Here is a 6,905-nt window from a genome sequence, read left to right as displayed (position 1 = left end):
CCAAAATGACGGATGAATCTGCGTCAGGGTAACCCGATACTTTAGACAGAAATCGAGCACAACCCTATCAAGGGGGCCCAGTGTGAAAGGATACGCGTACACGTTCAAAAACCCATCGGCACGATCCGTGATGCCCTCATCCGGGGAAGGTATCTGTAACGCTACCTTTTCCCCCATCTGCAGTCTTTTCTCACTAACCTAAGGTGTTCTTCTCCTATCAAAGAAGTAATCTTCAAGGTATGCTCTCGTTGGTCCCGAATACCGGAGGCGGAGCTCTCCCCTCTCTGTCGGACAGACCCCAATGTAACAGTCATGGCGATGGCAAAACCAGACACTACAGCAAAAAGTGGATGTAGCGGCAATAAAAAAGGAAATTAGCGGCAATAAAAATAGCCGCTATATCATTTACCGGCCATTGATCTTTAGCCGCTGAAGCCAGGGTCGCTAAAGCCTTTAGCGGCATTTATCACAAAAGCTGGTAAAAGGTATGACTTATTGCCGCTAAATATAATTTGCTTTAATGGCAATTGTTTGCGACAATTATGATGGCCGCTAAATCCAAGCTAAAACTACTACTAACTCTTTTTAGTGTCCATTTTTATAGCCACTATATTCAAAAAATATTGCCACTAAAAGTCCATACCTTTAGTGGTAAATGTTTTGTGGCAATTAGAATGGCTATAATATCCCTTCTAAAAATGTATTAATATGCCCTTATAGCATCCATTTTAATGGCTAGTAAATTTAATTAAATTGCCGCTAGAAGTCATCTTTAGCAGCAATTACAATGGCTACAATATTCCCTGTGGAGACATCACAATTTGCCATTTTATCGTCCATTTTTATAATCGATATGTCCTGTTAAATTAGCGCTAAAAGTCACAAGCTATAACGACAATAGTTTAGCCACCATTAATAATAGCTAATACATTCATTCAATCAAGGTTCCAAATAACAAAACATACTAATATTAATTCATAAAAACATAATGTATCTCATTAAATTTTAACAAACAAAAGAAAGTACTAATCCGAAATATTAATATCACAGTAACTTAAAAAAAAGCATATACTGTTTGAAGTAATTAGCTAATGTCATTAGATCACTAATTCCAACGAATAATAATCTTCAAGTAATATTTGCAACTCATCATCATATTGAAATCTTTGACCCGCTAAATTATCGATCATGTATGACCTGAAATTATAAAATAACTATGTCAATAGATGAAATATATGAGCACTATAGATGTACGCATAAGCAAGCAAATCTTCTTCTACTAGCAATCACTAAATATAAGAGGAATGCAAGACAGAGATTATCACACCAATGTAGAAAGCAAAAACATATGAAATTCATGCAAGATTTGGCAATCAATCTGACAAATATAAGATATACAAAGCTAGCTTAGCTCCTAGATAAATTGAGTATTGAAAAGGGATCTATTACTTCAAGTTCTTGATGGTTAACACCTGTTGATGGATAATGCTTATCAATTACATCATCTATTAAATTCAGCAAGCAGAACAAACGATTTCATCTCTGACCCGATTCAAGAACTGGGCGAAAGCAAACAAGCTTAAAAGAGTCAACTAACTAACAACAATATTCTTAAATGAAAACGGGAATCAAGGTAATTCTGATAGCCAATCAGATAAGAAAGCAAAAAAGAAAAACCAAAACTCAGCAGGAATTTCATTTGCTTCGCACAATCAAGACAAGTTCAAAGGTGTGTACCTAATTGTTTGAGAAACAATACTCCAAAGAGAAGACAAATGAAGGCAAAAATGGTGGATGAGGATCAGCAGAATTAGCACAGCAAAACAACAGACTTAATGCTCGAAAAATCCGGAGGTAGCATCCTTAGTGGAAGCAGCAGAGTTAGCGATGGAGCCATTGCTTTTACTTCAAGTTCTTGATGGTTACTTCAAGTATTTTAATGATTAACAAATGTAAAATGAACATGTGCTAAGAAAAGGGATAATGCTTATCAGTTATCAGTAGGATTTTATATCAAACTAGCAGCTGTAGCTGCTGCAATATTCCTGACATTCTTCCAGGAAACAAATATAAACATACATGTATTAATGGCTTTTAGGTCTTGCATAGGTTAAAGTTCATGTTTTTTCCTAAGCTGTCCCTTTGTGATCTTATTGGAATCCATTTCCATCTAAAATGACTGGAACCAGCAACACATTATCTCATCAAACCCCAACTCTGACAGTTATAAAAAAAAAATCTTTGGATGATGAAACCAAATTCGAAAGATGCGATTCATGGATTTTACAGCTGATCTATTTCAGAGGGTTCACCCTGCAATAAAAGTTCTTCAACTTAGGGAATTATTACCATATTATTACCAATCCAGAAAGATGCTTGACCAGGAAATGAGAGAAAATCAGATGTTAAAACATCTTAGGAAAATCACCAATTTTCTGATACTATGAGCTAGTATTTTGTATATCCAATTTTAGGCTATGAACAAACATTGGAGTATAGTTTTCTCATTTCTTAGGCCTAAGCCGCCCACAGGAACTCGACTCTTCCTTTACTGTTTTACTTTCTTCCCCTCTTCCCAAGTAAATATTTGAAATCAGATCCTATTGAGATAAATCTATGATGATACGGTCCATCAACTTTCAATATATACAGCCATCTGAAACTTAATTCAAAAATAAAAATGAAGGGTCCAAACTCAGGACAATTGGTCAGTAAATCAAAATCAGCATTGTATATGCATCATTCTTCAAGTGAAGAGGTGAGTAACAAGGTGCAAAGAATTACTGGAATTGGCAGACAAGATTTTCCTTTCACATATCTAGGTTGTCCTATCTTTTATACTAGAAGAAAGCTGGATTTTTATCAAGGATTAATCAACAAAATGGCTCATGTGTTCTTTCGTTCACCTGCTGCCAAAAGAACATGGCTGTACTTTTTCTCTCATGCAGGATTGTCCTTAGAAGGTCTGAATTTGCACAAAGCAGTGGTTCGAAGCTGGACAGCACAAGTAATCCCCCGACTCAAACCAATTTTTTAAGCACTACCATCTATTATTTTATGGGAATTATGGAAAAGGAGGAATTGCTACAAGTATGGGGATGTGGTATCAATTAGTAGGGTGATTTATCAAGTTAATACCACAATACAATATCTTGTCAAGGTGAGGAAGCCAGGAATACAAAATGTGCCTCATAAGTGGCCTGATATATTGGATATGATGGAACATTATACTCCAAAGTTGAAAATTAACAAAGTATTATGGGAATTACCTAGAGAAGGATGGATAAACATTTGACTTGATACATTGTTCCAGATGTAGCATTAATTGGACCCGTGATGGTACATCTTGTTTGCTTTACTATTTGTTTCGCTATTGATGCTATTCATCCTCAAGTTTTTGTCCAAGAAATTGTTCAGAGTTCTGTTATTTTCTAGACAGCTGAAATGTTTTGTTATGGTACAAATTATCTGGTGTAAAGTAAGGTTTCAATCTTGCGACATGTCTTAAACTATTCTTTTCAACTAATAAAACCAATCTCATCCCCACTCTGTAAAAGAACAAAAGCAAATGGCTAGACGTGGGAAAGCAACACAATATGGGAAATATAAAGAAGCGTATCGAAAATAGGAGAAATAGAAACAAACCATTTTTTGAACTTTTACATGTATTCTTCTTTAAGTAAATTGTATTTGCATTGCAATACAAGCATTGCGTCTTCTTTCCTTCTCTTTTCCACATGATATATATGGTTTAAGGGGTAAATCTTATTGCCAACCTAATCTCTCACTTCTCATTTATTGGTCTTTAATTTTGCCGGTGAAGATGGAATTCTGCTCCTAGAGGTAAACAGGATGCTTCGGGCAGGAGGATACTTTATTTGGAAAGCAGAACCTGTTTACAGACATGAAGAAAACTTGTTTGCACCATTGAAAGGTAACAGCTTCATCCAATATCTAGCAATATGGCACCATCAAATAGAGGTTGATATGAGTTAGAAAGAGGGAACCCGGGCAGGAGCTCAATAGGTTATTGTCTAAGGGATGAATTTGGAGATGTTATTCATGCAAAGGGACAGGAGATTCAAGAAACCACAAACACAGAGGCAGAGGCAGTAGCCATTCTGTATGCACTCAGGTACTGTAAAGCGTATCAATTATCTCATGTCTGGGTGCAAACTGATTCCATGCTATTGAAGAATGTTATTGAAAGAAGCTGGAGTACACCTTGGGGAATTCTGAGCATGTGGAGGAAATAAGGAGTTTGTTGCAGGAGTGTAATGCAGTTATCACACACATATTTCGTATAGGCAACAAACTGGCAGATTATTTAGCCAATTATGCTCTTGATATAGGTCCTATTGAGTGCGATTCTTTTGCTCAACTGGACAGCTCAGGGAGAAGGATTTTAAATGACGATAAACTACAATGCCCATACTTGAGAATAAGGGTTGCAAGGAATTGAAAAAGGAAGAACAGATAAACAACATATCGAGGCAGTACTTTTCAGAGGGCTGTATGGAAGATTTTCAAAGCAACAAAGCAAGACTTCCAGCATGTACATCATGTAGGACATACTGGGAACATAAGCAAAATAAATTTTCAGGTGTTCATTCATGGATCACAATTAAATCATGGATGAGAATAGGCACAACAAACACAATTTCGAGGTGCTGGGCAGTGTTTTCACAGCAGATAATCACAACTGTGTTATTGCAAATGCACTGTAATACCAGTTGTGAACTCTCACAGGATGAAGAAGTCCCAACAAGAATCATCGAGACAACACACGTAAGTTATGGTATGAGCAGCATAGCTGACAACACAGAACTTTCAGCATGGTACATTTTGCAACGAATTTCGGAGATCGTGGAGACAATTAGGATTCAAATCCTTGCACTATGGATTGCTCCTTGGAATATTGCTAATCATGTGGAGGAGATCAAGAAAGTAATGCAGAGGAGTACTGTTAATATATCACATATATTGAGAGAAGGTACTACCCTAGAACCCCAGTCCCTAAACTAAGCATGAGCTCCTCTAATGTGAAGATACAAATAAGGAATAACTATTCCTGGACATACACGCGAAGGCTGCCTAGTTTTTGGTACGTGACATGTTCATATTTATGGCATCTAAAAATGGGAACAATGAAGGTATTGGGAAGTCATTACCTAGTGCACTTTGTTCATACTACATCCCAAGAATGGTGCCACATAAAGTTTACATCAAGATACTACTGGGGAACACTCGATCTTCATGGCAAACAAGACGTGATCACCTATTTGACTACGATTGCGGACATTTTGGACAGAGCAGGGGAGAAATTCGAGCTACATCTGCAATTAGGGACATACCTTCATGTATCTGCTGAGACATCAAGATTACAAGCAGAAAAATGTATACAAAACTGGAGGCCAAGTACTACACCTACAGCAAATGATATGCTAATAACTGCTTGTGTGAGTGCCTACATGATACATGCTCCTGCTTCTATGCTTTTTCCTTCAATATATGCAGCAGGGTGGACACACTATGGGACAGATCATGATCTACATTATGCACGAAAGACAGAGTTACTGGGCAATGAGTTATACAGATGCTATCATGGCATGCTTAGTGCTAGTTTTTATTCAAGAACCTTACTACATTATTATATTTCTTTATCATTGGTTAATCAGTTCAGAATGTACTATCGGTTCTGGTAATAGGGGCTATGTAATTACCTTAGCATATGACTTTACATCTTGTAAGACACAACACTACTTTTGCTTGTTTTGCTTTAGAACAAACAGATTCTTACAAAGAATCATGTCCGCTGACCAAAATAATTCAGATGAGTAGGAAGGGCAGGTTCAAGAAAGATTAAAAAAGGCAGAAAATAGAGAGGCCACAACCCAGAATCTTATTAGCTTAGTTCCGCCCAGCAGTAGCCTTAGAAAAAATACAGAGGAACCAATTCAAAGACAAGAAAACAGAAATTATAAACACAAAAAGGCAGCAGATATCACAAACAACTATCAATCAGAGTAAACAACAAAAACGCAGCAGACAAACAAACAACAATAGAGTAACAGGGGAAGAATCAATTCAATCACTCGATTATCAATCTAATAGTATGCAGATATCACAAACAACTTGGAAAACACAAAAAAAGCTATACTTTGACAGCGACGATTGAGCATATTCGAGCAGCATCAACCCAAAATCAATTGTAAATCGATTTCAAGAAACCTGCTGGGTAAGAATAGAAGTTACCTGGGGATGGTCGGAGATCGTAGCAGGGCGGACCGGCGGAGATTGTTGCGGCGTTATTGTTAAGCACGTAGGTTTTGCTACGGCGTGCCTCACCTTCAAATTGGCGACTGGCGTGCGTCTTTAATTTTGAAGAGAATCCGTTTTCCGATTGTTTTCTAATTAAAGGGAAAGTAATTTCTTGTCCAAAAAAATTGGAGGGAAATATGTTTTTGTACGGAGGGAAAGTTAAAATAATAAAAAAGTTGATTTCAATTAGTGTTTTTTAGTGGTAATTTTTTTTATTGTCGGTAAAAGGATATCTTTTACTGGCTATTGATCATGTGCCGCTAATATTTCAGCTTAAATAATTCATTAGCGACAATTACCTTATTGCCGCTAAATAATTGTCGCTAAAAATTTTTTTTGTAGTAGTGAGAGAACTAAAGCTGGAATCGGTGCAAGTACGTTGGTACTGAAATGATGAAAGGCTTAACGCAGGAAAAGAAGGGTAGCTACTTAGAATGATGGGATCTCCAAAAAAGCAGAAACAACCTTATATATGGATTAAATGGCGATGATGCGCCTTCCTCAGAGGTCGATTAAAAATACTAACCGATATCACTTCGGGAAGCTGCGCCGGCGGGATCGCCTCGATGGCTTTGCAGCCATAT

At 37.1% G+C, this 6,905-nt stretch overlaps 1 long non-coding RNA gene across 1 annotated transcript; it reads right to left on the bottom strand.

The window, feature by feature from the left end:
- Positions 1 to 945: 945 nt before the first annotated feature.
- LOC109243490 lies at positions 946 to 6,403 on the bottom strand. Its single transcript, XR_002070570.1, has 2 exons — positions 6,256 to 6,403; positions 946 to 1,197 (listed from the first exon to the last, which is right to left on the bottom strand). It is a non-coding gene; the product is annotated as an uncharacterized LOC109243490 (long non-coding RNA).
- Between the last annotated feature and the right edge of the window lie 502 nt (positions 6,404 to 6,905).

This window comes from Nicotiana attenuata, unplaced genomic scaffold (genome assembly GCF_001879085.1).
Source record: "Nicotiana attenuata strain UT unplaced genomic scaffold, NIATTr2, whole genome shotgun sequence".
In the NCBI taxonomy this organism is placed as follows: Eukaryota; Viridiplantae; Streptophyta; class Magnoliopsida; order Solanales; family Solanaceae; genus Nicotiana; species Nicotiana attenuata.
This window is presented reverse-complemented; position numbering and strand designations above follow the sequence as displayed.